The sequence below is a fragment of the Anoplophora glabripennis genome, unplaced genomic scaffold (genome assembly GCF_000390285.2).
Source record: "Anoplophora glabripennis isolate ALB-LARVAE unplaced genomic scaffold, Agla_2.0 scaffold535, whole genome shotgun sequence".
Classification (NCBI taxonomy): Eukaryota; Metazoa; Arthropoda; class Insecta; order Coleoptera; family Cerambycidae; genus Anoplophora; species Anoplophora glabripennis.
In genome coordinates this window covers 48602-54601 of record NW_019416612.1, presented here as the reverse complement: position 1 = coordinate 54601, position 6000 = coordinate 48602, and positions in this window count along the sequence as shown.

Below are 6000 nucleotides of genomic sequence, written 5' to 3'. Positions count from 1 at the left end.
AATTCAAAATTGTAAAATACAACAAGTTAGACAGATTTTTACATTGATGGGACAGTATAACTAGCGCCCTCTAGGCGTGACCCCAACACTGTTTGCATATTCGTATTTGCCTCCTCAAAAAACGTAAAACTACAAATTTTCAAAACAATCGGTCCATACATACTTAAAATATAGATAAAAAAGGAAAATATTTTTTCAACTTTAACACCCTGTAGAACGAAAAGGAGCAATAATTAATTAAGGCATGTTTGGCTCAATCACTATATTTTGACGTTAACAATATGCCATTAAACTGTGTACCATTATTAATTACTCACCCTGTATAGAGATATAGAGTAACCTGTTTACCAATATTTTCGCAACGTAAGAAGTAATAACTTAGAGCGACTAGCATCTACCCCAATCCACATGCGGATTTGATCGTTTTCTTCGGTGCAAGTCCTATAACTTTGGATCCGGACAATAAACCAACGTAGAGATAGTGATAATTTAATTTTAAAGGTGCTTTGAATTCCTCGCATGCACCACTTGCAACACATGGCCGGAAAGTATGAACATATATTATTTGTGGATATTTTCCCGAGTTGTGACAAATAGAACAACGCAAAGATTTACAAGGGGAAATTTTAGAGTTTCCGTCAGTCGACAGTGCATTGCTCTAATTTTGTAGGTATTAGGGATCGTTGTAATTCAATTCGGATTTGGTTACTTCAGCTTATTTGACGTGAATCAAGATAATGTGTGATATTCCAGCCAGTGGTAGTTTGTTAATCCTGTTTTGTTCTTTATAATGGAATTACATTTACAATGGTCTTGCAAATCTGTATCATTCATTATACATATAGAAAGAAGGACGCTATTGCTTTGTACTCTAATTCCTGGTCCAAAGAAAATCTGACTTGGTTATTCTAAGTAGGTACATACATTCAGGAGAAAAGAAATCATACATATTATCATTCCACATTCTGAGATTTAAGACTTCTGGATCACTGTAGGACAGTAAAGAATCTTTAGATATTTTAGCCAGCTCTCATAATACTTTATTCGTAACATTGATTTATCAACGCGGCTATGGCAAATCACTCATAATGACAAGGCACATCATTTTTGCAGGTTTTTAAATCCTCTTTTCTCGTCTCCCATATTTTACTTACTTCAGAAACGTTCAAGTTTTGTATCTGAGAACTAAAATATCAAAATGATAGTTCATTACGGTTATTCATGTACAAGGTGTCTGCTAAAGAATCTCATCAAACCTTATTGTATCTGTAATTCTGAAAACCCATCCTATTTAAATATGAAATAATATACAGGATGTTCCATTTAAAAAAATCATGTCTCGTCACGCTTTTTAGCGACGCCCTGTACAAATCTTTAAATAATCACATGATACTTTTGTCTTAATTAGAACTTTTTTTCTTAAAAAGCAAAAAGTAAAGGTGGGTAACATGTTTAACTAATAAATTAACAATGCTTTGTACGGTATGCATTGGATGAAAATAAGTTTTTTCTATACGAATTTGAAATAAGAGAACATTGTTAGCAGTAAATGTCTTCTGTTTCTAAATATGCCGATTTTTTAAATTTCCCAATGATATTTGTACGCCACTGTATTTTTCAATTCAACTAAATTGGAAAGTTGCGTTAAATCTCCATATTTTGGGTTCCCCTGCATGCCCCTGGTCTGTGTGGGTTCTAATGGAAACATCCTGTATATTTACAATGAGGTAAAATACACAAAAAAAGAAATGCTATTTCAAATTTGGTTCTCTGTATTAAAGTTCGACGAAAGATTGAAATGGAGGCGCAGATCCTCCTCAAATGATAAAATATATACGAAACAGAATATAAATCATTCTTCATAATTTAGACAAATTGAAACCGTGTCAAAATTTATATCGCAGAATGATTAATACCCCAAATCTTTAGAATTAGTGTTGAACTGGCTTTTGCGTGGAGAATATTTATTCGACTGGCAAAACAAGTCAAAGTTCGAAGTTTTCTAAATACTTTTGAAATATGGAAGAGTATCATAATTGTTTCCTATTTAAAAAGCCTTCGCTAACATTCAAGTCTTGTCTTTAGGTCTTATTTTGACTATTTTGATGCTTTTGAAATCAAATTAGTTGAAAGATTTTGAAGGAAATAAATTAAAATGTTAAAATGAAATACCAATTATAATTGTTGTTGCTTTAATAAATAAATATTCTAGTGTAATTTATATTTTTCTTTAAAAATTATCTATTTTTAAGTAAATATTCTAGAATCAACACTGAAAGGAACCCAGTAAATAATAATTTCGAACAAATAGTGGAGGAAATATAACATTATACTGGTATTCCGTAACACACTGTATACTAAAATACGAAAAGCACGAACTACTGACAATAGTATCCCGAAAATAAATTACACTCCCTAAACAAAACGGAAGGACAACAGAATAAAAATTTGAGTACTCAAACGCCTACAATTTTTCAATTGTCCAACTTACTGTGGTATTTTTCTTTCTTTCCCTTACAATAGCGCACAATACAAACCAGACCCAAGTTATTTTAGGAGAAGCCACACAATGCTGTATACCAAAGGGAATTATTTAGTTGTATGTTGCTTGTACACGCCTATGAATTCTTATATAAGTACAAGGAAGTATTAACTGTTACCAACTAAAGCAGAATAAGTTCAGAACAGCAGTTTATAGCAAATGGTTTACCAACGGAGAGAGTTTAGAATAAATTGTTCTCTGGAGGCGACTTGTTACAATCTAACGTTGCTTCTAAAGCAGTTATTAAATAATATGCACCAGATTTTCTGTCCTTACTAACCCAGAAGTACAGAAAGTTGGCAAAGTTATGTCAGCTTAGGGAAAAAACTGAATTACTAAGCTGACAGCGCTTTTAATATGTACCTCTTTTTTACCAACATTGCATTCTATAAATTTACAGGATGGTCGATTGATTTGGAGGAGCATATTACCTCATTACCTCAGTTACTATACAGGGTGTTTCAGAAAGACCTCCCGTAAATTCAGGGGGTGATAGTACGACAAAGAATAAGAATTTTTTGTTTTATGAACTATATGTCTATCTCCTTTTGTTTTCGAGATACAGAGGCACAAAATAAAAATTTTTAAATAGAATTTTTACGAAAATTTCCGAACGGTGCGAAATACCTACTTTTGTATATTTTATAGAGGGCGCTAGTTATGCTACATTCGTATTACATTTTAAGTTCTAATTTTTTCGAGGTTAGCTTTTTCAGGCTCCAATTTCTAATGTACAATTTTATTTTCTAAAAATAATGTATTCTTGTTAGAACTTTTCGAGAAAAAAGGATTTTAATTGAACTTTTACAATATTACGGTGTAGAAAATAAGTAACTTTTCTCAAAGTAGGCTTATGTCAAAACTTATTGATGGATGTCTCATAAATAACGCATAAATTCTCAGTAATATTTTAAACTCTAATTAACTTTATGTCAAAATTTTAATGACTGTAATTAGTCATTACTAACTACAGTCACTAACAATCACTAAAATTTTGATATAAAGTTAATTAGAGTTTAAAATATTACTTAACATTCTAGTTGTCTCAGTGTACCCACATTACGTAAATATTACCACCATTTTTTTTTCTGAAATATTGACATTTTGAAACAGTATTTACATATAAGAATAACATTGGTAGTATGTAATTGATTATGATTCTGCAGTTTATGTTCAAGATACGTTCTTCTCCACAATTCCACTACTTAAAACAATTTTGAAGCGTAGCTTTACATAAATCACTCGAAAACAAACCGAAATAAACTAAAGCGTAAGATTTATCAGGCAGGATGCTGTCCATAATGGATTGCGAGGGGGTAGCCAAACGTCACGTTCATCGTTAGGGCTAACGACCACGGATTTAATGAGCGACTCTGTCGACAGATGGCTCTCAGGTGGCTCGCTCTAAGCCCACTGCGACCCATACCCTACCTGCACACGGTAATCTCGGCTATTTTTATTGGGAATCCTCAGATATACAGTAAAGTATGAGGAATTCATTTCGGATGAGAAAAATGGTAAAAAATTCTGGGACAGAAAAAGATTTTTTCTTGCTTGTGGAAAAGTGATTAAAATATTCGGACAAAAACTGCCTTATATACTTGAAAGTGATGTCGTTTTGATCTCCTTAGAATCCTAAGATCTACAATTTTTAAAGTAATTAGTTATGGTTAAAAATACATTAGGTATCGAGAATGTAGTCTTGCTAATACCTTTTCTTAATCTGTCCAACATGTTTAAGAAGTGGATTCGTATCATACCATTAAACTCAAATTAAATGCTCGATTTTTGGATCACTAAACCTTGTAATTTATATTATAGGATAAATCAGATAAATTTAAAGGAATGGGCCCGCAGGAAGGAATAATTCTTTTCATTATAGAAACCCTCTGGCCCTGCAGAAAAGTTGGTCTAATAAATATCATTTCAAAATTTAACAAGCTCTATAAGTCCATATTATGTGAAGGGAGGTTTAAGAAGACTTTACTGAATATCTACGATATTACCCACTCATTTCGACATGTTTTATTTGATTGTTAGTATTTCTCAAGACTACAATAAAATGAAAAAAAGCAATGATAAAAATTAATTATTAATTTCAGAAATTCTATGTATGTGAATTTTTTATTCGAAATGCCATTTTAAATACAGTAAAAAAAACAAAAAACGTTAAAATTCAGTGGTGTATAATATTATAATTATTTTTTTTCAAGGAGCTACTTCTCAGACAATTAAATATTTTCACAACAATATTTTTTTGGATTTTTGATAGTTACATTGTATTTAAAACTGAATTTCAAAAAAAATTAATTACTTAATTAAACCATTAGTTTTAAATATACATATCCTTTAAATGTATTTAATTGTATGATAAGCTTATTTCAAATAGTCTTTCAAAATACTCAATGGGGCCGAATTTTGGAGTTTTTAGTGACGGTATTCTCTTGTAGAACCATATGGATTTTGTGTAAATATCACTTTGACGACTGATTATTCGAGCATTAGTTCTCAGACAAGAAGATCCTGCTGATTGTTGACGTTACCTATGGTTTTAGGGCAAGTTAGACCGTCCGCAGCTAGAGGGCTGTGTCGGTGCTGTCTGATCTAAAGAAAGGTGCTCCAAAAAGGGACAATTTATCGTTTAAACTGTTATAATCGGGTAATAAAAGTATGCAGTAAATAATATTGACAAATGTATAATTTCCTCCTGGTGCATACAAAGGCATTGGTGATGTGAAATACAGCGTGTAAGAAATATGACTGCCATAACTTCAGCATGAGATAGAGTAATCATAAATGAACAAAAAAGTTGTATATTACAGGGGGGTAAGATTAACAGTTTTCAAAATACAACGAGTATTAATATTGGGGAGTTTCATTACAACGTGACAACAGCGCGTTAACTTAACGCTACACAGCTGATCAGACCACGTGTGCACGCTGGAATAATAAAAATATAAACAACTATTATTGTGAAACCTTTAGTAAATTTCAAGACAATTGTTTTCAAGTTTTTAAATAAATAAAATAAAATGTATCGATTTTCTAGTACGAAGTAGTATTGTGCTTAAATTTTAGCTAGAATTTTAGTAATTATGAATCTCTTAAAACAGCAACTTAACTTTTAATTAAATTGTGAATTTGAAAAATATATAATTAAAGTACCCAAAGATTCACGTCGTCCAAATAATCATAGTATTAAAAATAATTTAGGTACTTACCAAAAAGCAAAATTTAGTAATTTTTAAACGCACAAGTACAAAACAAACTACAACATATGCTCAAAATGTCCACCCCCATTTTCGATGCACGCACGACACCTTTGAACCCAATTTTATGACGTATTGTATCAAATTATGACGTATTGTAAACATTTTAAAAAAGCAAGGAGAAACACCTTAAGAAAAGGAAATAATGGTACGCAAAAAACACTCCGTCGCGGTCAAATTCCAGATACC